The 26,607-nt window shown below is 45.5% G+C and overlaps 1 protein-coding gene across 6 annotated transcripts in view; it reads right to left on the reverse strand.

Annotated features, from left to right (window-relative positions):
* Positions 1-26,607, reverse strand: part of PKHD1 (PKHD1 ciliary IPT domain containing fibrocystin/polyductin) — a 390,722-nt gene that overhangs the window by 52,687 nt on the left and 311,428 nt on the right. The gene's annotated exons all lie outside the window — the stretch shown is intronic.

The raw sequence follows: 26,607 nt of genomic DNA on the forward strand, positions 1-26,607 counted from the left end.
CATATGTTAATTAGTTAAGACTCTTATTATACGAAACAGAGGACATAGGACTAAAAGGGATCTCCTGGGTCATCAAATCCAGTCCCCAGTTATCGCAGACATATAATCAAAGTATGTGAGAACATATATCTGCATTATGGTACCCAATTAATCTGAGGGGCAGAAAGGTTAGTCACACAGAAAGTTTGCAGAAGAGGGGAGAAATAATTAAAGAATCTTGACCCGCTTGCTCTAACTACTAGATTACACTCCCTTTTAATTTTATTCTAGGCTTACTAGTGGGAAGCTTGAAATTTCAGACAACCCATGAAGTTATTTTGGCTAGGGAGAACATATTTAAAACATGTTGGGCCTAATGTTGTCTTTCTACAATTGAGAAGTAATTAGGAAAGACGTGAAATAAATAGAGAAGCAAGAAGCAAAATGAAATATGAAGTGGCTAGAAGTAGCTCATTCTCTAATGTATTTTTTCCAGTTTATTATTGTAAAAGCCCAGAGCAAAAGAATAGCTTTGAAGAATCTTTTGTTAATAGTGGTGAGGCTGGCTTTTCATTTTTCTTAACTTTTTATTTATTAACTGTGTTGCACAAGGCACCACCCTAACTGATGGCGAAGTTTGGGTTACACGGGTTTGTTTAGTCTGAAAACACCCCAGCTGCAATGGGAAAGTAGAGTAACCACCCATTGTATGGGGATTGGAGGCTTTCAAAAATAAGGTCCAGTTGTCCTCAAATTTCCCCTGTGATATCTTTGGATGAGTTTTTCCTGAGCGTTGGGATTCCCTCCGAGACCTTTTCCACTCGGCTTATCCAGAACACCTTGTCCAATTCTGAGGGTACGTCTATACTTACTTCCTGGTCCGGATGTAAGCGATCGATCTTCTGGGATCGATCCGGGAAGTGCTTGCCGTCAACGCCGGTACTCCAGCTCAGCGAGAGGAGTACGCGGCATCGACGGGGGAGCCTGCCTGCCGCGTCTGGACCCGCGGTAAGTTCAGACTAAGGTACTTCGAATTCAGCTACGTTATTAACGTAGCTGAAATTGCGCACCTTAGTCCGAAGTGGGGGGTTAGTGTGGACCAGGCCTGAGAGAACACTTCATCCAGTTCTTTGGGATCCAAAACACTCAATTCGACCCTGGCATAGGAGAGGGTACAGGGCGTGCCACACATCAGAAGTGACACAGACCACCTCTTCCTTTATACACATTTACACATCACATTGCATTTCCTATACATTAAATCACATATTTTTGGAATGGCTTGGTCACTCTGCAGGAACCAATCCCTGTACAGCATGATCTGTCCGTGTGCTGTTCACGTGGAACCTGACTTTTACATTCTAAGTTTATCTTGTCCGTAGTCCCTGACATCAGGGTAAAAAGCAACAGAGGGTCCTGTGGCACCTTTGAGACTAACAGAAGTATTGGGAGCATAAGCTTTCGTGGGTAAGAACCTCACTTCTTCAGATGCAAGAAGTGAGGTTCTGACCCACGAAAGCTTATGCTCCCAATACTTCTGTTAGTCTCAAAGGTGCCACAGGACCCTCTGTGGCTTTTTACAGATTCAGACTAACACGGCTACCCCTTGGATACTTGACATCAGGGTGTTGCTGCTTATCTTGGCTAGCACAGACTCCCTGACTCCAGCATACTGTTTGTCAAGCCCCTGTTTACCCCTTAACCTTCCATTCATCTTCCCAATTACACCCACTAAGAAATGAGGCAGATTACGTACGTCAAGCCAGGCCTACACTGAGTTTTTTGGTTAGTTGGTTGAAATGCATCCCTGGGGGAGGGCATATCCTCAGCTAGTGTAAATGGTTGAAGTTACAGCCATTTGCACCAGCCGTGTTTCTGGCCTCATCTGAGGACATGGTGAGGCAACAGCATCAACACAGTGGGTTATGTACTGCCAGGATTTGATCCTGCCAGGTGCCAAGCAATGCCCAAAGGATGCTGAGAGCGCTCAGCACCTTGGTGGATTTTGCTGCAAGTGAGTGGACATCTAACTTCAGTGGTCGAGCTCAGCCAGGTCGAGGTTCAGTTTCACACCTGCACTCTGGTTGTTAAACACAGGCATTGCCAGACTGGATCAGACCCATAGTTCAGCTGTTCTAGTTTCCTGTACCTGACAGTGGCTAGCACCAGCTACTTCAGAGGCAGGTGCAAGGCACCCCCTAGTGCACAGTTCTGGAATAAAATGCCTCTAGGCAAAGTTTCCTTCTAATCCCCAATAGTCAGAGATGCCTGAGAATTAATAAGCCTTCAAGAGACTCTTAGTTTTGGGGGATTGTGACATTACACTCTATATGATTTTATGAAAATATGCTAATGTCACTGGAATATGCTTCATGCAAAAGGTCTCTTGTAAGGTATCATTACAAAGCTTATAATCATAAGTGTGATCATCCTATTTGTATAAATGTACCACTCTTGTATCTGGAACTACAAATATGAAATATTACTCTGAGGGCCTATTGTAATTATGCAAAGTGTGGGCTATTAAATGGTGGTTTGGAATCTTGATGACTCCCATTAACCAGGACAATTAACTGCAGATGGCTGTATTTTACCTGTAAGTCTTCCTGTATACTTGTGTGCTGGCAAGTGGGTAATGAAGTCTTACAGTGACATGTGATCATGTCACCTGTACTGGAATCCATCTTTAACCTGGTGTCTTTCCATTGAAAAGGAGGGGTGGGAACCCAGAGAGGGACAAAGAATTCCCGCTTTATGCAAAAGATATATAAATGGGTGGAACAGAACAAAGGGAGGCAGCCATCATGAAGAATCCCCTAGCTACCACCTGAGCTGAAACAAAGGCTGTACCAGGGGAAAGGACTGTGCCCAGACTAGGAAGGCATCCAGTCTGTGAAAGAAACTTATTGAAACATCTCTCAGAGTGAGATTTTATTTGTACTCAATTGCATTACTGTATTAGGCTTAGATTTGCGAGTTTTATTTTATTTCACTTGGTAATTCACTTTGTTCTGTCTGTTACTACTTGGAACCACTTAAATCCTACTTTCTGTATTTAATAAAATCACTTTTTACTTATTAATTAACCCAGAGTATGTATTAATACCTGGGGGGGGGGGGCAAACAGCTGTGCATATCTCTCTATCAATGTTATAGAGGGCGAACAATTTATAAGTTTACCTTGTATAAGCTTTATACAGGGTAAAATGGATTTATTTGGGTTTTAGACTCCATTGGGAGTTGGGCATCTGAGTGTTAAAGACAAGACCACTTCTGTAAGCTGCTTTCAGTTAAGTCTGCAGCTTTGGGGCAGGTAATTCAGACGCTGGGTCTGTGTTGGAGCAGACGGGTGTGTCTGGCTCAGCAAGACAGGGTGCTGGGCTCCCGAGCTGGCAGGGAAAGCAGGAGCAGAAATAGTCTTGGCACATCAGGTGGCAGCTCCCAAGGGGGGTTCTGTGATCTAACCCATCACAGGGATATTTTAGTATTTACTATAACTCTAGACGTTGTTAACCAAATAAATGCCCGCTCCCTTTTTGAACCATGTTAAGCCCTTCATTTCAAGGATAACTTGTGGCAATGAGTTCCACATGCACGCCGGAGTAGGCAGATTAGTATGTTTTTTAAAGTATTTTAGTGGCGTTAGTACTAATGGAAGGGAAGTGCCAGGTTGACAGCTCAGGAGACTGAAAGTCAACATTCAGAGCAGTGGAAGGTTGCCTCATGCTGCCTGGTTCCTTTGTCTTGACTATATCCTGCAGCACTGCCTTCACGTATAAGAGGCTATTACAGGATCCATGCGCCCTCTGAGAAAAGTGTGCCAATTAATGCCAACTTTGATAGTGTTTTTCTGATATGGACACCAGAATAAAATCATTTATTATATTATAAGGAATGGCCAGCATAGATTTGTCAAGAACAAGTCATGCCAACCCAACCTAATTTCCCTCTTTGATGGGGTTACTGGCCTACCAAATGGGGGAACCAATAGACTGATATATCTTGATTTTCAGTAAGGCTTCTGACACAATCCCACCTGACATTCCCATAAACAAACTAGAGAAATGTGATCAAATGAAATAGCTATAAGATGGGGGAACAACAGGTTGAAAGACTGTAGTTATCAGTAATTCACTGTTAGATTGGAAAGGCATATGTAAAGTAGGGTCCCACAGAGATAAGTCCTTGGTCCAGTACTGTTCAATATTTTCCTTAATGACCTAGAGAATGGAGTAAATACACTTATAAAGTGTGCAGAGGACTCCAAGCTGGGAGGGGTTGCAAGCACTCTGGAGCTTAGAGTTCAAAACAACCTTCACAAATTGGAGAAATGATCTAAAATCAACAAAATGAAAGTCAATAAAGACCAGGGCAAAGTACTTCTTTTAGTAAGGGAAAAAAACAAACGTACAACTACAAAATGGGGAACAACTGGCTAGGCAGTAGTAATGCCATGAGGGCAGGGGACTGAACTCGATGACTTTTCGAGGTCCCTTCCAGTCCTAGAATCTATGAATCTATGAATGCTGAAAAGGAACTGGGGATTATAATTGATCATAAATTGAATATGAGTCAACGGTGTGATGCAGTTGTGAAAAAGGCTAATATTATTCTTGAATATTGCATGGAGGACGCAGGAGGTAATTATCCTGCTCTACTTGGCCCTGTAGAGGCCTCAACTGGAGTACTGTGTCCAATTCTGGGCACCACACTTTAGAGACAGTCCAGAGGAAAGCAACAAATGCTAGAAAGTTTAGAAAAACTCACCTTGGAGGAAAGGTTACAAAAACTGGGCATGTGTAGTCTTTTGGAAAGACTGATAACGAGTTTTCAAATGTGTGAAGGGTTGTTATAAAAAGGCAGGGACTAACTGTTTTCCATGTCCACTGAAAGTAGGACAACAAATAATGGTCTTACTGTGCAGCAAAGGAGATTTAGGTGAGATATTAAGAAAAAACTTTCTAACTATAAGGGTAGTTGGGCTCTGGAATAGGCTTCCAAGGGAATCCTCATCACTGGAGGATTTTAAAAACAGGTTGCACTTGATGACTTCTTGAGGTCCCATCCAGCCCTACATTTCTATGATTCTATGTATCATGTGTTTTCCAATAGTATTTGGGAGCACCATTTTGGTAGGCACTGTCCAGACACCTAGTCGAAGCTGATATGGACCAATAGTATCTAGATATGCTAAAATTTTGCATTCTCCCATCCAGATATCTTTGTGGGTTCCAATTCTATCATGTCTGGACCTTAGAGAAAATTCTGGCTACTGCATTTACTAGTGGATCCCATGGGAAGAGCTTTCAGGCTTCAACCAAACCCTCTTTCCAAGAGGGAGTGGGTATCAGCTCAACCACATGTTTTCAGGTGTTCGAAAAGAACTTGCATTCACTCACATTTTATTTTTCCCCAAGGCTGGAGGAGAGTTAATGCTTTTGGCAGAGCTGCATCCTGTACCCGCAATACCCCAGCAGAAGGATGTAACATGGAAAGGAGCCCAGTTCTGCCAGAAGACATTGGGAGTGGAGGAACATGTGGGAATCTTTCCATTTCTCTCACTCAGTATGGCCTGAATGGAACAAGCACTCAGACACAGAGGCCTCAGAAGTAGGTATGTGAATTTAATAAAGCTCTCTGGAAGGGGAAGGAGGTGGAGAAAGAAAAATCACAGAGACAAGAGAGACAGAGATAGGAAGCAAGGAAAAGAAAGACAATTACAGTGGATCAGTGAACGCTGCATCCTCCCAGGGTCAGCTGGGCACAATTGGGATATTTATTTAAAAGGTGGGAGAGCGAATTCTTAGGGAAGGAATAGAATTTGAGGCAAAGAACATTACTTTTAGTAGACATTCACTAGCACAAGGCTTGTGATGTAACAATGCCTTTGAAAGGAAAAGGGAAATTGAAAATATAGTTAATGAATTGGGACAAAATACAAATATAAAGCAGCTTGATTCCATTCTCCTTTCTACTAGTGTCAATCGGAAGTGAATCTCTCACACTTATACCCAGTATAAAACCAGTGTGAGAATTGAATCAGACCCAAGTTTTTAAAAAACAAATCCTTCTCTGTGTAACTAGGAACTCCATAGAGGATGGAGCCCGGCTGTTCTCAGTGGTGGCAGATGACAGAACAAGAAGCAATGGTCTCAAGTTGCAGTGGGGGAAGTCTAGGCTGGATATTAGGAAAAACTATTTCACTCTGTTGAGATGAGTTCCTGTCTGCATCCTGTAAAACTTGCCCATACCGGTATTGCCCTGGCCTCTTCTTTTGTCATTCAGTGTTGCACGCATTCTAAAACAATATGCATTTCCTCACCTTTTGGGGGCGAAGCCAGACTTTGAGGCACCTGCTCCCCTACTTGGTGTAAACTTTGCTTGTGCCAATCAGAAATGAACACAAACAGGTTTTGGGCCCCGTCCCCTATGACACTTCTATGATGTCATTCAATTTCCTGGTGCAAGTGCTGGAGGAACCAACTAGGGGCAAAGCTTTTCTTGACCTGCTACTCACAAACAGAGAAGAATTAGTAGGGGAAGCAAAAGTGGATGGGAACCTGGGAGGCAGTGACCATGAGATGGTCGAGTTCAGGATCCTGACACAGGGAAGAAAGGAGAGCAGCAGAATACGGACCCTGGACTTCAGAAAAGCAGACTTTGACTCCCTCAGGGAACAGATGGGCAGGATCCCCTGGAAGAATAACATGAAGGGCAAAGGGGTCCAGGAGAGCTGGCTGTATTTTAAAGAATCCTTATTGAGGTTGCAGGAACAAACCATCCCGATGTGTAGAAAGAATAGTAAATATGGCAGGCGACCAGCTTGGCTAAACAGTGAAATCCTTGCTGATCTTAAACGCAAAAAAGAAGCTTACAAGAAGTGGAAGATTGGACAATTGACCAGGGAGGAGTATAAAAATATTGCTCAGGCGTGAAGGAGTGAAATCAGGAAGGCCAAATCACACTTGGAGTTGCAGTTAGCAAGAGATGTTAAGAGTAACAAGAAGGGTTTCTTCAGGTATGTTAGCAACAAGAAGAAAATCAAGGAAAGTGTGGGCCCCTTACTGAATGAGGGAGGCAACCTAGTGACCGAGGATGTGGAAAAAGCTAATGTACTCAATGATTTTTTTGCCTCTGTCTTCACGAACAAGGTCAGCTCCCAGACTGCTGCACTGGGCAGTACAGCATGGGGAGAAGGTGACCAGCACTCTGTGGAGAAAGAAGTGGTTCGGGACTATTTAGAAAAACTGGACGTGCACAAGTCCATGGGGCCGGATGCGCTGCATCCGAGGGTGCTAAAGGAGTTGGCAGGTGAGATTGCAGAGCCATTAGCCATTATTTTTGAAAACTCATGGCGATCGGGGGAGGACCCAGATGACTGGAAAAAGGCTAATGTAGTGCCCATCTTTAAAAAAGGGAAGAAGGAGGATCCGGGGAACTATAGGCCAGTCAGCCTCACCTCAGTCCCTGGAAAAATCATGGAGCAGGTCCTCAAGGAATCAATTATGAAACATTTAGAGGAGAGGAAAGTGATCAGGAACAGTCAGCATGGATTCACGAAGGGGAAGTCGTGCCTGACTAACCTAATTGCCTTCTATGATGAGATAACTGGCTCTGTGGATGAGGGGAAAGCAGTGGATGTGTTATTCCTTGACTTTAGCAAAGCTTTTGATACGGTCTCCCACAGTATTCTTGCCACCAAGTTAAAGAAGTATGGGCTGGATGAATGGACTGTAAGGTGGATAGAAAGCTGGCTAGATCGTCGGGCTCAACGGGTAGTGATCAATGGCTCCATGTCTAGTTGGCAGCCGGTTTCAAGCGGAGTGCCCCAAGGGTCGGTCCTGGGGCAGGTTTTGTTTAATATCTTTATTAATGATCTGGAGGATGGTGTGGACTGCACTCTCAGCAAGTTTGCAGATGACACTAAACTAGGAGGTGTGGTAGATACACTAGAGGGTAGGGATCGGATACAGAGGGACCTAGACAAATTAGAAGATTGGGCCGAAAAAAACCTGATGAGGTTCAACAAGGACAAGTGCAGAGTCCTGCACTTAGGACGGAAGAATCCCATGCACTGCTACAGACTAGGGACCGAATGGCTAGGTAGCAGTTCTGCAGAAAAGGACCTAGGGGTCACAGTGGACGAGAAGCTGGATATGAGTCAACAGTGTGCTCTTGTTGCCAAGAAGGCTAACGGCATTTTGGGCTGTATAAGTAGGGGCATTGCCAGCAGATCGAGGGACGTGATCGTTCCCCTTTATTCGACATTGGTGAGGCCTCATCTGGAATACTGTGTCCAGTTTTGGGCCCCACACTACAAGAAGGATGTGGAAAAATTGGAAAGAGTCCAGCGGAAGGCAACAAAAATGATTAGGGGTCTGGAGCACATGACTTATGAGGAGAGGCTGAGGGAACTGGGATTGTTTAGTCTCCAGAAGAGAAGAATGAGGGGGGATTTGATAGCAGCCTTCAACTACCTGAAGGGGGGTTCCAAAGAGGATGGAGCTCGGCTGTTCTCAGTGGTGGCAGACAACAGAACAAGGAGCAATGGTCTCAAGTTGCAGTGGGGGAGGTCCAGGTTGGATATCAGGAAAAACTATTTCACTAGGAGGGTGGTGAAACACTGGAATGCGTTACCTAGGGAGGTGGTGGAGTCTCCTTCCTTGGAGGTTTTTAAGGCCCGGCTTGACAAAGCCCTGGCTGGGATGATTTAGCTGGGAATTGGTCCTGCTTTGAGCAGGGGGTTGGACTAGATGACCTCTTGAGGTCCCTTCCAACTCTGATATTCTATGATTCTATGATTCTATGATGTCATAGTTGGTACTTTATGGGCTGCCTGCCTTGTGCAGGCAGGGAGAGGAAAAAGAAAAACGAATCCTGTGTATCCTGTGTACACCCGTAACCGAGCCTGATCACCTCGAAGCCTCTCTCTCAGCTCACGTGTTTCAAACAGAGTTTCTATGTTTGCCAGTCGTTATGCATTGGTTTGTATTTGTAAGTATCAGTTATTACTAAATGCTGCATCTTTGTTTATAAATATTGTTAGTAGATATTTTAGTCATTGTGTGTTTTAAGTTTCATTAACTCTATTAGCTAATCAAACGCTGCTCCCTTACCCCTTGTAATTATCCCCAATAAAACTTTAAATTGATTAATTTTAGTTGTTTGTGTGTGTGTGTGTCTGCAGTTTGCATCGTGACCCATACTCTCCTTGCATCCCTTACCAATATAGTCTATTGCCACGTGCAGCCTGGTAAATAACAGGCCTGCATTATCTTTTGCCCCTGCGTGCCCGTGGCAATCCACATCTCTAGGAGGGTGGTAAAGCACTGGAATAGGTTATCTAGGGAGGTGGTGGAATCTCCAGCCATACAGATTTTTAAGGCCCATCTTGACAAAGCCCTGGCTGGGATGATTTAGCTGGTGTTGGTCCTACTTTGAGCAGGGGGTTGGACTAGATCTCCTGAGGTCTCTTCCAACCCTAACATTCTATGAGTCTATGATTATTAAACTGAAGGATTTTTACGTGTCCAGTAGTCTTCAGCATTTCTGCAGCATCTTTACCATTTTCACTTGGACAATACAATTAGGCTGGGGGCTTGATGTTTTTCCCCACTGAAGTCAATTAAAGGAGAGGATTGGGCGTATCTGACAAGATTCCCAGTCCGATCTTTATTTATTGCAGTCCTGCTGATTAAAATGCTGATGAAGTTGTTCTGAGTTTTCCTTTACATTTTATACTAAATGTATTGATGCATTTTGCGCAATGTGTAATTGCTGCTATTACACGTGCGCCTAGAGCCTATGGGGAGCTGAAATTGAAATAAATAAGCAAACAAAAATAATGAACTAGAAAATCTCTGGTGGCATTGTAGATGGGGTATACAGCATTTTCACTAGCTAGAAGTTGGATGCAGTATTGCTATGATTGGTGATGATAGAGAAATTCATAGTTTTTGAGGACAGAAAAGGGGCCATTATAATCATTTGTCTGACCTCATAGCACAGGCCAGAGAACCTCACCAGCTAGACAGACGCACAGTACATACGCACACATATGGAACCATATGTTCAGCTGGTGTAAATTGGCATAGCTCTTTTGACTTCAATGGAGAAATATCTATTTATATCAGCTGAGGATCTAGCCCAAAGTGTGTGTGTATATATATATATAGGTTTCAGAGGGGTAGCTGTGTTAGTCTGTATCAGCAAAATCAACGGGGAGTCTTTGTGGCACCCTAGAGACTAACAAATTTATCTGGGCATAAGCTTTCGTGGGCTAAAACCCACTTCATCAGATGCATGGAGTGAAAAATACAGTAAGCAGTATTTTTATATATATATATAATGTTACATATTCTATTATTTTCATGTGCTATAATATATATACTGCTTATTGTATTTTTCACTCCATGCATCTGATGAAGTGGGTTTTAGCCCACGAAAGCTTATGCCCAAATAAATTTGTTAGTCTCTAAGGTGCCACAAGGTCTTCTCATTGTTTTTATATATACACAGACTCTCTCTCTAAAACACATATACACACACACACGACATGTCCTATACATTTAATTTAGGCAGACTAACCACAGAATACTTTTCAGTAACACCAATTAGATGAGCACTAATTTCTTCCCTGTGAAATAGCAGTGAGTAATTAATCAGAATTTTGATCACAACTCAGTTGGTAATTCAAATTGCATTTGCCATTTCCCCAGCAAATATGGAATCATTATCTTTTGCATGATTCTCTCTTCCTAATCACCCAGGGTGCTAGAAGCAAAACATTTCCAGGAACCAGATATTGTCTCTATCAACCAGCAACCTTAATACCTTTGGACTGGGGGTTAGTGGGTTCAGTCCATGGCTGTGTTTTATTTCAAGCTTCATCATAATTCTAAAGTGAATACTTAGTGGCAGGCTGGCTACTTGCCCGGGGGAGGGGGAATTCTGCCTTGTAAAATTATGAGAGAGGATGAAAGCTAGCAGCTCACTCCATTAAAAACCTTCTGGGAGGGGACTCAAGACATCTGACCTTTGCACAATCATCCAGCTTGCGTCTAAGGGGAATATGAGCATTGATCAGGTCTGTATCATCCAAGCATACAGTGCACCTTGGAGATGCCACAACCACTGTTCCATGATAGATGTTAACATTCATCTCTGCATTAGCGAGTGGCCGGTAAGGAAGCCTTGGAATTCCATGTTTAATAAGAATAGCTCTTCTATAGTCTTTGCTGATCATGAGAAAGCAGAGGTTTCTATTTAACCCCAAAGTGTTTCTGTCCCAAGCTTGGAATTTCAAGGAGATTATGATTGTTCGCATTCTAGTGGCAAGTGTCTAGGGGTTCCAACTGTGCTAGGCCTTGCACAGGCAGAGCGTAAAAGAGTCCTTACCTCAAAGAACTTACACTCTAAATAGATCAGAACGACCAACGAAATCCATGTTACTGTGTGGAAACTGAGGCACAGAGAGAGTAAGTGACTTGATCCAGGTAACAAAGGATATCTTTGACATAGCTGGCAACAGCCCCCAGATCACCTTAGTCCCAGTCTGGGCCCTTACCTTCTTTCAATGTCAGGAGCAAAGGCCTTCTAGGATCCTGCAGAACTAGAGGTAAGGTTAAAAATCAGAGCCTGGATAGTATTACTTCCCAGCAGGTAAGCATTTTCCACGGCGGAGCCAAAATGCACGAGGCCGGCCCAATGAAAAACATCAAATCTAGGTATTGATTCTACCGCGCTTACAGGCAAGTAGAGTGGCCACTGCCACATCCCTCAGGGAACAGCATGGGGTGGCCCCTGCCTGTCCCTGGCAGCATGACCTGTGCGAGGTCACAACAGTGGGGGTAGAGCGGCACGCTCTTCATAATGACATGACTCATCCATGACACTGGCCCTACCACATCCAGTTTTGTCTCAGTACCAGACAGGAGCCGGGGGAGCAAGGACAACATGCCAGATATGCTTTCTGTTAAACAACTGAAGCGACGGTATTAACCCTGACACTGCTGGGTGTCTACTCCAGCTTCCGCGCTATGGCAGAACACAGCAGTGATGCTCCCTTGATGTGCTGCCAGAAGGCTGCCACTTTAAAGATGATACATCTCTAATGCCACAACCCTAGGGCGAGGAATCAAATCTTGGGTTCTAAAACACGCAGCCTCTACTGCCTGAGCTAAATGACTATTGGTTAAGGCTGTAGCTGGCACATCAAGCTTATTCTGTGGCCCAGCCACCAATAGAAGGGGACAGAGCACTCCAGACTAGTGGGTGTGGTTACACATCTATACTATGAAACAGCACATTTGAAGTACCAGATGTGTCTGGCAGCAGGTAATGGGGGAGCCACTACTTCTCACCAGTTACAGATTGAAAATATCTATGTCCTGGTTTACACTGGGGGGGTCGACCTAAGATACGCAACTTCAGCTACACGAATAGCGTAGCTGAAATCAACGTATCTTAGGTCAATTTACCTGGCCGTGAGGATGGCAATGAGTCAACCGCTCCGCTCCCCCGTCGACTCCGCTTCCGCCTCCCGCGAACTGGAGTTCTGGAGTCGACGGGGAGCGTGTTCAGGGATCAATTTATCTGCATCTAGATAAGACGCAATAAATCGATCCCCGATAGATTGATCCCTACCCGCCGATCCTATGGGTAGTGAAAACCTGCCTTATATATCCCTTCCAATACGGAAGGTTACTAGCCTAGAGGTTCTTCAGCCATTCCATCCTGTAGTCTCCTTGGTAAAAGAGATTCACTCATGGACCTATAACCTCTGTCCCCTGTTGTTGGGTTCTCAGAATGGCACATTCTACTGACCCCCAGAACAGAACTGCTGGGGCATGGAGCGCTGCTGGAGGGGCACTGATCTACTGTATCTCCATACCAAGACAGTGTGTACATAGCCCCTCTTGGTGGAGGTCTCATGCTAAATGGAACCTGGAAGTTCCCAGTTGTCTTTAAAGAGGAGTGTCCAACCACTCACTGCACTCAAAGGAACCCAGGACCCCTGGAGGCACAGCAGAGTTAAGGGCAAGGGGATTCTTATAGGATTTGTTCTGCCTAGGGAACCTGGTTACACACTCCACTAACTCCCTTGGCAGAAACCTGTCTTTGTAAAGCAGGAGTCCTAAGCACCATTTTTCATACTACTGGCACAATTAACTGACGACCGTGCTGTCTATGTGTACACAGACACCAATGCAGCAAAACACAACAGCAGAGATGTAACCAAAAAGCCTGAAGAGACCTGTATGCAACCAAAAGCTAGGGAATGGAGTCTACAGGAAAGTAGGCTGCAACACAGAATATGCCTTTCATTTGATCACCACCAAGCTACCTCAAATAGAACAGAGATGCTAGGAGCTAATGCTAAAGCAACCAGTCTTTGGAGTCCAGGCACACTTAAGGACTGATCAGACAAAGACAATGCAGATCTATGAAGAAAATGAGTTACTTCTAAAATCAGAAAAAGCAGGCAACAAAAAAACAGGGACAAGCTCTTTAAAAACAGAGACAGCAGGGAATTGCAATCAGACTACTACAAAGAGCAAAGACGACAATACAGTCAAATATACAGCATAAACTGATTGATAGTCCTGAAAGCATAGTTTTTCCACTTTCACTACTGCCTTTGGAGATTGGTACTATGACGTGATTGGCCAGATTTTTTTTTAAAGGATAGTCAGACTTTTTTCAAGTTCAATTTCTACCTGCAAAAAATGAATGGCTGAAACAAATCCTACCACTTAGACAGCCAGCACCTGATTTGTACCCACCTACCCATGTAAGTGGTGTGATTTGCACCCACATTAGTTGTGGACTCACTATGAGAACCCATAAACAAAGGGGACCAAGGACAAGTCCCTTTAAATATCTAGCCTTCTATGAATATAGTTTGGTGAGGTTTCATTTTTTTACACATGGAGCTTCCTATTTTGTTATGCAACACTTGAAAACAGTCAGTTTCCACAGTTTAAAGAGATTAAGTGGACAGAGTGGCTTTTTCTTCCCATCTGGAACATGGAGAATTCTGCAAATCTTTCTAATTGGGTAAAACCAGAATTCTGACATTTGTGTAAACATGTTTACCAGGTTTGCAGAGCAGGGCACATGGACAAAGCTGCTATCACACATGCCATACTGGCCCTATTATCTCAGGCCATGAACCTGGGTGGGAGGGAAGGGAGGAGCTGATTAATATAATCACCTCCCTCAGCTTCTGCAACAGATGACATTCAATATGGGCCTAATCCAAGCCAATGGCAATTCCCTGTAGTCTTAAGATTTCCATCAGTAGATCTCAAAGCGCTTAACAAGTTTCATTACCCTCCTTTTGCAGATGGGGAAACTGAGTCACAGAGAAGCGAAGCAATTTGCTCAAGGTCACACACAGGAGGCCAGTGGCTGAGCCAGGAATAGAACCTACATTTCCAGAGGCCCAGTCCACAACTCTCTCCACTAGGCAACACTGCTCTTTCCATTGTGATCACTTACGTTTGGTCCCCTGCACACGTAGGGTTGCCAAGTGTCTGGTTTTTGACTGGAACACTTGGTCAAAAAGGAACCCTGGTGGCTTCGGTCAGCTGCTGACCAGGCCGTTAAAGTCTGGATGGCCACCTGCAGTGGGGCAGGCAGGGTGCCTATCTGGCTCCACGTGGCTCCTGGGAAACTATCAGCATCTCCCTCTGGCTCATAGGCAGAGGGGAGACCAGGGGGGCTCTGCGCGCTGTACCCGCCTGAATGCCAGCTCCTCAGCTTCCATTGGCTGAGAACCACGGCCAATAGGAGCTGCGGGTGAGGCGCCTGCGGGCGGAGGCAGCACACAGAGCCCCCATGGCCACGCTTCCACCTAGGAGCCAAGGGATATGTCGTCGCTTACAGGGAGACCCCTGAGGTAAGTGTCACCCGGAGCCCACATCCTGAACATCCTTCCACACCCCATCTGCCTGCCCCAGCCTGGAGCCCCCTTCTGCACCCAAACTCCCTCCCAGATCCTGCACCTCCCTGCACCCCAACCCCCTGCTCCAGCCTGGAGCCCCCTCCTGCACCCTGAACCTCCTGCGCCCCAACCCCCTGCCCCAGCCCGGTGAAAATGAGCTAGTGAGTGAGGGTGGGAAAGTGAGCGACAGAGGGAAGGGGGATGGAGTGAGCAGGGGCGGGGCCTTGGGGACGGGGTAGGGCAAGTGTGTTCAGTTTTGTGCGATTAGAAAGATGGCAACCTTATGCACAAGTGCAGTAAGGCAGCCTGCTGGATTGTGTTGCAGCAGTAGTGATCCCCCCTCATCACACAGGGGGCTGAAGAATTCAGTGGCCCAGCCTCTCACTTATGCATGCAAATCATTGTGGGTCGTGGGGAAAGAGGGGTTGTACACATTTAGCCACCAGGCTGGGATTGAAAATTGAGGGGGATATTTTCTAAAGGCACAAAGGGGAGTTGGCAGCCCCACTTCCATCTCCCCCTCACTGTGTAGTATAAGTTTTAGTGTCAGTGGCCTGACATTTGGTCCACTGGTGAATGTGGAGTGAGATGTCCTTTGCAGGTACCTCCCATAGCCAATAAATGTGAAAACCAGCAATGACTGCTGGCATTTTGTCATTTTGGCTTTAAACAGGAAGGACAGATGGTGGTATATTGGAATTTGCTTTTGGCATGGCAGTTAAGAGGGACACAAGCATGCAGTGTCCCTCCACCGCAGCCAACACTAGATTCAGGATCAAAAGAACAAGCAGGGTGTAGGGGAGAAATTATCTGCATAGCTGTGTACACAAAGAGCAACGTTGTTAGACAAATTCAGACTGGATATAAACCATACGTTTTTAACAGTGAGGGCAATTAACCATTGGAATGATTTACCAAGGGTCATGGTAGATTCTCTACCACTAGCAATTTTAAAATCAAGATTGGATGTTTTTTTCTAAAAGTTATGCTCTAAGAATTATTTTGCAGAAGTTCTCTGGCCTTTGTTATACATAAGCTTGGAAGGATTGGATTTTTCGTAGTACATTTTGGTAAAGGTTGATTTCACCATAGGCGCACAAACCAATAAAAAAATATTTCCATTGATAATACTCGAAATATACAGACAGGCAAAGTCAGCAAAATGGTGCTTGAGAACTGATTAGGGTTTGATTTAAGAATATTTACTTTGCATTTTTGACATATGATGTTGACAATTTGTGTTTTAACTGTTACAAAGTGTTAACTTTTTGAATCTCACCTGTCTGAACCCACCCCCATTGTCTGACCCTCCCATACTTTCCAGCTGTGAAAATTTAAATCAATAAAAATAAAAAATAAAAACTTTAAAAATAAAACTGATATCTGTCAAAATTATAAAGAAATCTGAATTCTGCCAAGCCTAGTTATCCAGGAGGTAAGATAAGATGATCACAACGGTCCCTTCCGGCCCTAGAATCTATGAAAAACTGCAGAAGTAGAATCAGACAAACTCCCACTGGTTACCCCCTGCAGAAATCCCTCTAGGGATACTCCACAGATGGATCAGGCTCTATGGACCTGAGGGGACAGATGCTGTCTGCAGCCCTGTCCCTCAGCCACGGTGTGGAAGAGCAACCAAAGTCAGCATTCACTTACACAAGTTCCCCCTCCACCATGGGGAAGAGCAGAAGGGTGGGAGGATGGAGACGGGAAGGCTGGGGCTCTTGGGGCAGCTTGGTTGCAACCAGTTCCATGGCTCCCAAAGGAAAACACCATCTTAGCAACTCACTGCTACACTGTTGTGTGCAAGGACGCTGCATGAGCTTGGGTCGGGATTGCCTATAAAAAGACATCCTGCAGTGTGACTCGGAAGTGATCTATGCACCTGCAAAGGGGCTCGAGAGCCATCGCGCCCCGTTTCCTGAACTTACAGCATGAGGGGTACGGAAAGCATCAGGCTGTGTGACACTGGTTCGCAATTCAGTTACAAATAGCACTTTGCCTGGAGGTCCATCCAGCTGAATTAGAAAAAAAGAGCCATTAATTAACTTGACTTAAGCAAGGCTGATGCAGGGCAGTGTGACCTTTTCTCTATGTCACATGCCACGTGGATTTCAGCCTCAGTATGATGCTTTGTCACCAGCAATCCCCATTGTTTAGATCACTGGTTTGCAGGGGTTGATGAGAGCGTGAGATGAGGGACGAAGGGTGGGCAGAGGAAGGTGTAAATATTATTTTAATGAAGTGTACACATCAAAGAAAGCAGAACCCTGTGTTATACTATACTCCTGTCCTAGGCCACTTTTTAAAATCCTGGCCTTAATACCTAGCATACCATATGCAAAACTCAGAAGTACTTGATGCAGCAACTTCATCATTCTAATCAGTGCACTTATGATGAAGTCTTATCGCATGCTATATTTCAAACCAATCCACATACCACCTGGGCTGAAGCCTCTATAGCACATCTTAAGAACTGCTGCAATAGATCCGGGAAATAGTCCCCTATCTAAAAGTCATCTTGATTCTGAATTTCTCTGTAAAAACTCCATTCTGACCCCGAGGGTGAAATCCTAAGCCCACTTTCTTCAAGGGAGCCAGGACTTCACCATCCAAATCTGGTCTCCATAGCAAAAAAACAAAACAAAACAAAAAAGAAAAAGAATTCTAACGTTTGTCAAATTCCATAGGAAAAAATGGGCACAAAAAGAAATTACACTTTCAAAATTCTAGGAGAGCATTAATTGATGTAGAACAACCTCCCCCCCCCCCCCCCAACAAAATACAGAAGATTTTAAAAATACTTGTCCCTATAAATCACCATGGCTTAAACTTAGAAGGCCTTGTCTGAATCTTCTCTCAATGCGCTCTACATTTTTATCTCATTGAAAACACTCCTTTCTTGCTAAATAAACATGATGTGATCAACAGTAGACCTCAAGAAAATCCTTTCGCATCTTATTATCCCACAGTTTAGATTAGGGCTTTCATAACTTGCCTTCATAACTCAACCACAGGATCAGCTCTGTTACCCTCTGCTGTAACTTTTCAATGCTAATATATTATTCCTGTAACATGAAGTCCAAAGACAGAACACAACATTGTCTAGTAGTTGTGACTTAATTTCAATTTCCTCTTCCAATACTTGAACTTCTGGGGCGCTAACTATTCAGACTGTTTGTCAATTTCTCTTTTACTGGACTCAGTTATGCGCCTTGCAAAGCAGAATCATATTAGGAGGAGGAAGAGAAGCACCAAGTAAGCATTAATGCCTGGAGCAATTACATCTTGGTAAGACAAAAGGCCTTCCAGAGGCACTGGGGGTTGGAATGCCTCGCACTTGCTACAACTGTACAACAGACCTAGCTAGCTCTCCCCACCATGCAGTCCTGCAGGAGAGCAGCAGGCTGGAGCCATGCCCCTGTCTTGCCAAAACATTCCTGTCTGGTGATGCTAGCCCGCAGTAGCCACTCCATCAATGCAGTTTCCTGTGCCTGCAGCCAGAAGATGAGTAATTTCTGCTAGGGTGCCCTGGAGATGGGGAAGAGATCCCTGTTCTCAGGCTCATCAGCTCGTCCATAATATGACCTAAGAGAGAAATGGCTCTGCCACTGACCTGTTGTGTGTCCTTGGGCAAGTCACTCCAGCTCTCTGTGCTTTTGTTTCCTTTCCCACCCTTTGTCTGTCTTGGCTATTTAGATTGTAGGCTAAATGCAGCAGGGACCATCTCTCACTAGTGTTTGCAGTACCTAGCACAATGGGCCTCCACTCCCACTAGGGGCTTCTAGATGTTCCTGTAACACGGGTAACAAATCCACATGCATGCAGATTTTTCTTTTTACATTCCTATATATTTTGGAATGGTGTCCAATAAGATCCCAATGCTCTGTCGGACTTTCACTCTTGAGATCCAAAAGACAGGATTCACCATATCCTGGCCAAGAGTATATTTTATTTATTTTTCTGCTTTTCCAATTTTTTCCTCACTTGTGGCCTTTATACATCACCATTCATGTTTTCAATTAACTGGATGTATCTTGCTATATCTACTTATGGCAGATGGCTAGCTGAGATATTTCACCCAGAAGCCATTCAGATACTATGGTGATGGGCAGCAATATAAAATCCTAAAATAGTTCTATCTATTTCACTTTTATTTTTGTTTGCGGTGTTGTTGCAGCCAGGTCAGTCCCAGGATATTAGCGAGGCAAAGTGGGTGAGGAAATATCTTTTATTGGACCAATTTCCGTTGGTGAAAGAGACAAGCTTTCAAGCTACAGAACTCTTCTTCAAGAACACAATTGGGTTTAACAAGACCTCTTAGCTCTTCTTCAAGAGCTCTGTGTAAGCTCAAAAGCTTCTCTCTCTCACCAACAGAACATGGTCCAAAACAACACATTACTTCACCCATCTTGTCTCCCTTTTATTTTTAGTAATTCCAGTCTTTAGCAGTTCCCAGCCACTTTCCACACCCCCGCTCTTTAAGAGCCTTTTTCATTAAGGCTAACGTTGCCAAACTTGGGGCTGGGACTTTCACAGGGGACTTTTCACATGCCTGGTGCCCAGCTCCCACAGAATGTCTACAAGAGGTTGGCACCTAACTCTCATAGAAGCTTCTGAAAATCCCAGTCGAAGTGCTAAAGTTAGGCACCTAACTGCATATGCAACTAAATAAAAGAAGCCTGCTTTTCAAACGTGCTTAGCAATCCCAGCTCCTGCTGGAGTCAATACAACAGCAGGAGTATACTCCTAAACAGCCTAAAAACAAATTGACTGTGAAAATAAATGTTTACGAATTCAACATAAAAAAAAAATGAGAAAATAATAAGCCTGGACAATGAGAATATCACCAGTGTTCGCTTTCCATGTCAATATGCATTTCCCTTTAAGAGTTTCCATTGCCCTTTAAGCGATTCTATTATTCACACATAACATTTCTAATCATTCTTTCAAGCATTGCTATGTAATTTACCAATGTTTAATGAATGCCAGAATAAGCACTAGAGGGAAACTGCACATAACTGGACAGTAACCCAATGGGTTTAAACAAGGCCTCCAAACTTTTCTTTTTGAGTATAATCTTTATTCAAATGTTTTCTCCTTTGATCAGGAATAATGGCTTTTTTTATTAGTAATATTAGTGACTTTTTCCCACACCACCCTCTCTATAACCCACCGTGTCGTAACTTCTGAATCTTCTAGGGACACAATGAAAAGTTACTAGTTATAAAGGGCATCTTTGGATATCCTATAAGTATGTTCAGTTAAAGAAACCAAAGTAAACAAATTAGCTTGTGCATTACTTTCCACTGAATCAGATCCATACTTTATTCTATTTGCTACATGCAGACATGGTAAAATTGTTAGAGAAAACCTGATTCACACATATTTCTGAGAATAAGAATGGCTAGTTGAATCTGCTATAATAAGGGGGTCAGCATTTGTTATCAATAAAAATTTGCAGTGTTAACCTGTCATTTCCACTGTCTAGAGAAAATATACATTGTTTTGCTCATGTTAAAAAAATCTGATGAATTTTTCTTTGGAGCAACAACTTATAGGGGTGGCGTTTTTTGTCAGACGTGTGCCTTTTGCTGTCCCTGTGGAAATCCACCCCAATTTGGTCAAGTTATAAGCCTTTGAAAAATTGCAGTTCATGCATGCTTAGTAGAGATTTGAGAGATTTTAGCAGCTAAATTCTGCAACAATTCCTTCCGTACAGGGCATGCTGAAGACAAGGGTTGAGCAGGGCTTTCCCTGCAATTACAGCTCTGAACAGTTGCGGGGGGTGGCATGGGGTGGGGTGGGGTGGGGTGGTAGAGAGAACTGACAGCAGGAAGCCTGCTTCTCATGTGCCCAGACAATGTGGAGAAGGAAGTGTCCAGATTCGAAAGCAGAGGGGCCAAGAGCCAGATTGTGCATGAAAAGTTTGATTTCAGTGACCTTCCTCACATTACACAGGCACTTTGTGGCACAGGCAAGGATAGAATCCAGCTGCATGAAACCTTAATTCTGGCATTTCCTAACTTGAGAGAGAAAAATTATAGCCTAAACAGACAATCCAGGCAAAGCGTGGGAGAAAGGATGGGTCATCCCCTTTTTACAGATGGCGAATTAAGGAACTGGAAGATTAAGGCCCAGATTTTTAAAGGTATTTAGGCATTGCTGCGCTCACTGTCACACCATCTAACTGATTGAAGAGCCTAAATCCCATAGACGGTTGATTGGATTTACACTCTTAAGTGCCTAGATTCCTTTTGAAAAATATATTATATCTAGGTTCCTAAATCAGTTAGGTTTGATGACCCTGAGTGCAGCAATGCTTAAATACTTAAAAAATCTGGGCCTAAGTGACTTGCCCAGACCCAGAAAGTGAATCTGTGGTGGAGCCAGGAATCAAACCCAGATCTCCTGAGTCCCCCTGGAGTGCCATCATCACAAAACTACTCTCTTGCATTGTTTAACATTTAATTCCTCAGAAATTAACTGCTCCACTTCCTTAAGTCTATGTTGCTGTTTGCTGACCTCTCTTTGGTACTGAGGTGCAGACAGCTGTATGTAATTGTCTAGGTGTGGTCTCACCAGTCAGGGATTATCACTTAGCTCTGTTTCCAAACTACCATTTTTCTACAGGACCAGAGCAGCCTCTGTCAACCTCCTTTTCGCATTGTCCTTCTACAGGAAAGCACTAGTGTGCACAACTTAAAGATGCTTTTATCTGAAACATCCATGAAGGGAATCCTGTGGTCTCTGATGAAACTGGCTTCCTCAATTTCCTGTTTGCAGCACAGCTGTCTGCATTGAATGGATCATGGGGATTTTTTTTTTTTTTTGAAATATTTGTCTACCTCTGTTGGAAGCCAGACTCCTTGAGTTAGGAAACAAGGATTTACACACACACACACACACACACCACTCATAGTGGAAACAAAACGAATGAAAAGAAAACAAACCAATAAAGAACCTATCCTAGCATAACATTTGAGGTTCTGGTATTTGCTGGCTTTGGAGTGGGTTCAAAATAAATGAAGGAAATGTGCATTTCATTAAATGCTAATATTTGGAAGACAAGGGGGGGAAATGATGACATGCTTCCAAATGCAGTTGCAAGGACACTGCACGCAAAAACTATTCTCCTTTATTTGTAACATTGCTACCTGGGGATTAATGCATGACATGGAAAGGAAGGAGGCTGTTTTCCCAGGCAATCGCTATACACGTTTGTACCAAATTTTCCAGCGCCCCGCCTCATTTTTCAGCTGTTACAGTCGAATCTTTCTATAAGGACCAATTTGAGCAATCAGGATTTGGTCTTTTGCCCAGCCAGGCACTGTATGTGGATCAAAGGAACAGCAAGCTTCCCAAATCAGACGTGTGAGAGAAGTAAAATCTCTACCATATAAGGACAAAATAGACTAAACTCTGCAACTTAACACAGAGGCAGGTAAATCAACTCTCACGCATGCTTCCCTAATCTGTCAAGTTCTTGTTAGTGACTGAGTCTTAGGATCTATTCCCAGCTCTGCCAGAGCCAAGGGCAGCTCTATATATTTTGCCGCCCCAAGCATGGCAGTCAGGCGGCTTTCGGCGGCACGTCTGTGGGCGGTCCGCTGCTAACGCGGATTCGGCGGCATGCCTGCGGGATGCCTGCTGGTCCCGCACCTTTGGCATACCCGCCGCCAAATTGCCACCAAAACCGCGGGACTGGTGGACTTCCTGAAGGCATGCCGCTGAAGGCTCCTTGACTGCCGCCCCCACAGCGACCGGCAGGCCGCCCCCCCGCGGCTTGCCGCCCCAGGCACGCACTTGGTGCGCTGGTGCCTGGAGCCGTTCCTGGCCAGAGCTGACCGTGTGCAACCTCTCAGATCCCAAGTTGCCTCCTGTATAAAACGAGGGGAATGCTACTTGCCTGCCTCTTACAGTAGAAGTATGAGGCCTTGCTCAACAATAAGGGTTGTGAAGGGCACTGAATTCTTACCCTACTAAGCGGAAGAGGTGAGACTAGCATGCCTAGTCTGTTCGCTACAAACCTGGCATTCCTGCACCAGGTCTATTTTGGGGAGTGAAAAGAGCAGGACAATTTAGTGCCCTGTATGCAAGGATACCTCCATACAGCTGCTTCAGAAGGATGCAGCTCAGCAAGAATTCGAACTTTAATAAATCAGGGCCAAGTGCTAAAAACTTCTACAGCATAGGTGCACATGGCAGTTTTCTACAGCACATTTCTTGGTCAATTCTGGGCGGATTTTCACAAGGATTGTGAAAGGCGCTTCTCTGACCTCAGGGCTTCCTCCCTGCTAGCTATCAAGCTCTTACTCCAACACCGAAGGGTCTAGAGCAGGGGTGGGCAAACATTTTGGCCCAAGAGCCACATCTGGGTATGCAAATTGCATGGCGGGCCATGAATGCTCACAAAATTGGGGTTGGGGTGCGGGATGGGGGAAGGGCTCTGGCTGGGGCTGCGGGATCTGGGATGGGGCCAGAAATGAGGAGTTCAGGGTGCAGGAGGAGGCTCTGGGCTGGGGCAGAGAGGGGGTGGTGCGGGGGGGGGGGGTGAGGGCTCCAGCTGGAGGTGCAGGCTCTGGGGTGGGGCTGAGGATGAGGGGTTTGGGGTGTAGGAGGGTGCTCAAGGCTGGGGCAGCGGATTGGGGCACTGGGGGTAAAGGCTCCAGCTGGGGGTACAGGCTCTGGGGTGGAGCTGGGGATCAGGGCTGGGGCAGGGGGTTGAGGCGCGGGAGGGGCTCAGTGGTGCAGGCTCTAGGGGGCGCTTACCTCAAGCAGCTCCTGGAAGCAGCAGCATGTCTCCCCTACACAGAGCTGTGGCCAGGCAACTCTGCATGCTGCTCCGTCTGCAAGTGCCTCCCCTGCAGCTCCCATTGGCTGCAGTTCTTAGCCAATGGGAGCTGTGGGGGTGGCGCTTGGGGCAACGGGGGCAGCGTGCGGAGCCCCCTGGCTGCCCCTACAGATAGGAGCCGGGTGGGGGGGGGACATGCTGCTGCTTCTGGAAGCCGTGCGCATGGAACGGCTGCCGACCCCGCTCGTCGGCTGGAGCGCGGGAGCAGGGCAAGCCCCAGACCCCGCTCCCCATCGGGAGCTCAAGGGCCAGATTAAATTGTCTGGTGGGCCAGATTTGGCCTGCAGGCTATAGTCTGCCCACCCCGGTCTAGAGTTTAAAAACAAAGAGGGTGGAAATTGTTTTCTAGCATTGACAAACATTCTCTTTTGTTCCTTATTGCTGAATCATTTTTGATCAAACTTTCTAGTAAAATTTAATCCAAGGCAGACCCCAAGCATGGGAAATTTCAGCACAAAAGGATAGATTTACAAACTGACAAAGAACTGAAAACAATGGCTGAAGATGGAAAGTGCTAGGCGTAGGCATTGACTTCAGTAGAGTTATGTGCCTTGTTCGTTACAAATGCATGCAGTACTTAGCACAGCAATCCCTGTGCGCATGTATTCAATTCAATGAGACTTCACCGGCCTGGCAAGCATGTAAGTCTCACCAAAGCATTAAAAGCAATAGGCTTCTTGGTGAGGTAAAACCAACCCTAGAGAGGGTGTCCCATTATATACACGCTGCTATTTTTTCTATGCTTACAAGTTGGGTCAACATAACTACGGTGTGACGGGTATAAAGCCCTGCAGCTGTGCTGCTGTAGCACTAGGATTGACAATTTTAGATGGACGTATTCCTGGAGGTTTCATGACATGACATGACGTAGTCTTTCATTCCTGGAGACTCCCGGATGAGCCTGGAGGGTTGGCGACCCTACTAGCACCCGTAGAGTAAGGATGGCCTCAGAGTCTAATCACTCAGCCCACAGTCTCTACTCAGGCAAAATTCCCCTCTGACTTCAATAAAACTTTGTCTTGAATAAAGACTGTGTAGACTACACAGGATTATACTCTTCATGGGATCAACACACGCAAACATACATACAAAAGCAAAAAGATTCACCAGAACTGAAGTTCACAACACTCAAATAGGTTTTTTTTTTTTTATGATCTACATCATCGTCTCTATGACAAATATTCATTTCTGAGCTTCGGTTCAGCTGGTTAAACACTTGGCTAAAATAGCCTGACATCAATGGGCCCTGATTCTCATGTACTCTAAGGGCTTATCCACACATGGAGTTGAAGTTTTTCAGGAATGACCGCAACTGGGAAAAACTCCGTGTGTAGACATTCTTAGGCCATGTCTACACTACGGACACAGTGGCAGCATAGTTCCAGTGCTGGAGCTATGCCGCCATAAAGGAGGGCTACAGCACCAGAAGGGCTTTTTCTGTCACTGTAGGAACTCCACCTCCTCAAATGATGGTTGCCAGGTCCACAGAAGCATTCTTCCGTCGACCGGACGGTGTCTACACCGGGCATTAGGTCAGCCGAGGAATGGCATCCAGGGGTGTGGATTTTTCACATCCCTGAGTGCCGTAGTTATGTCAAGATAAATTTTAAATGCAGACCAGGCCTAACTCTGGAATAAGGGCATGGCTACACTTGTCAGATTCAAGTGCATTGTGGTAGCTATCCCAGCATGCAAGTGGCTGCAACCTGCTTTTCAAATGAGGAGGGGGGAAGGCGGAGTGTGACAGGGAGTGTGTTGTGTGCATGTGGGGGGAGACAGAGTTGGTTTTTGGGGGGCTGAGAGTGTGTCAGCATGCTGTCTTGTAAGTTCAGACCCCCATTCTTCCTCCCCCTCCCCCACCTCTCTCTCACACACACTCACAGCAAGCAGCATTTCACAGTAATGGTTGCTTTGTCCTGGAGCAGATAAGCAGCCAGCTGCCAGAAACGGAGCTTTGAAAGGGCATATCTGCATTCCTGCAGCCGAGTTCAAAACAATGACAAGAGTGGCCACTTGACTTAAGGGGATTATGGGACGTTTCCGGAGGCTGATCAGAGCGCAGTAATGCAACACGTCGTTCACACTGATGCCCGGGCGTTTCAGCCGAGGCGCACCAAGCTTTATGCTTCTCCTGGAGGTGGATTAGCAGGAGCGCTCCAGCTGCAGAGTCCAGGCGCTCTAAGTACCTTGCCAGTGTGGACGGGTCGAGAGTTAGGGCGCCTGGGGGCTGCTTTAATGCGCTCTAACTTGCAAGTGTAGCCAAGCCCTGAGAGAGTCCACAAATGGAGTTAATCAGGAATAGCTCTTCCTGAATAGCAATGTGTGGACAAGCTTTAAGGCCCCTTAAGTGTAAAGTGGGACCAGTTTACATTTACACACACTTGAAGGCCCTTTTACACAGGGTCGGCTCCAGGCACCCAAGCACATGCTTGGGGCGGCACCTGGTAAGGGGCGGCGGGGGGAGCGCGGTGCGGCATTCCGCGGGGGGGCGCGCTCCGGTGGTGCAGCGGGCTCCGGTTGTGCGGGGCTCGGCGCTGGAGGGGGGTTCCAGCAGCGCTCGGCGGGGGGGGGCAGCGCGGGGCTCGGCGCTCGGGGGGGGGGGGGTCCGGCGGCGCTCAGCGCAGGGGGCGGCGCGGCGCTCGGCGGGGGGGCTTGGGGGCAACGCTTTTTTTTGCTGCTTGGGGCAGCAAAAAAGCTAGAGCCGGCCCTGCTTTTACACTGACTGCTAGAGCAGTAAACGGGAATCAAGCCCGATGGAGTTGCAAAGTGATGTAAATCAGCACAGAATCTGGACTGGGATCTCTTTAGAAACAACACTTCTTTTAAA

The sequence above is a fragment of the Malaclemys terrapin genome, chromosome 3 (assembly GCF_027887155.1).
Source record: "Malaclemys terrapin pileata isolate rMalTer1 chromosome 3, rMalTer1.hap1, whole genome shotgun sequence".
In the NCBI taxonomy this organism is placed as follows: domain Eukaryota; kingdom Metazoa; phylum Chordata; order Testudines; family Emydidae; genus Malaclemys; species Malaclemys terrapin.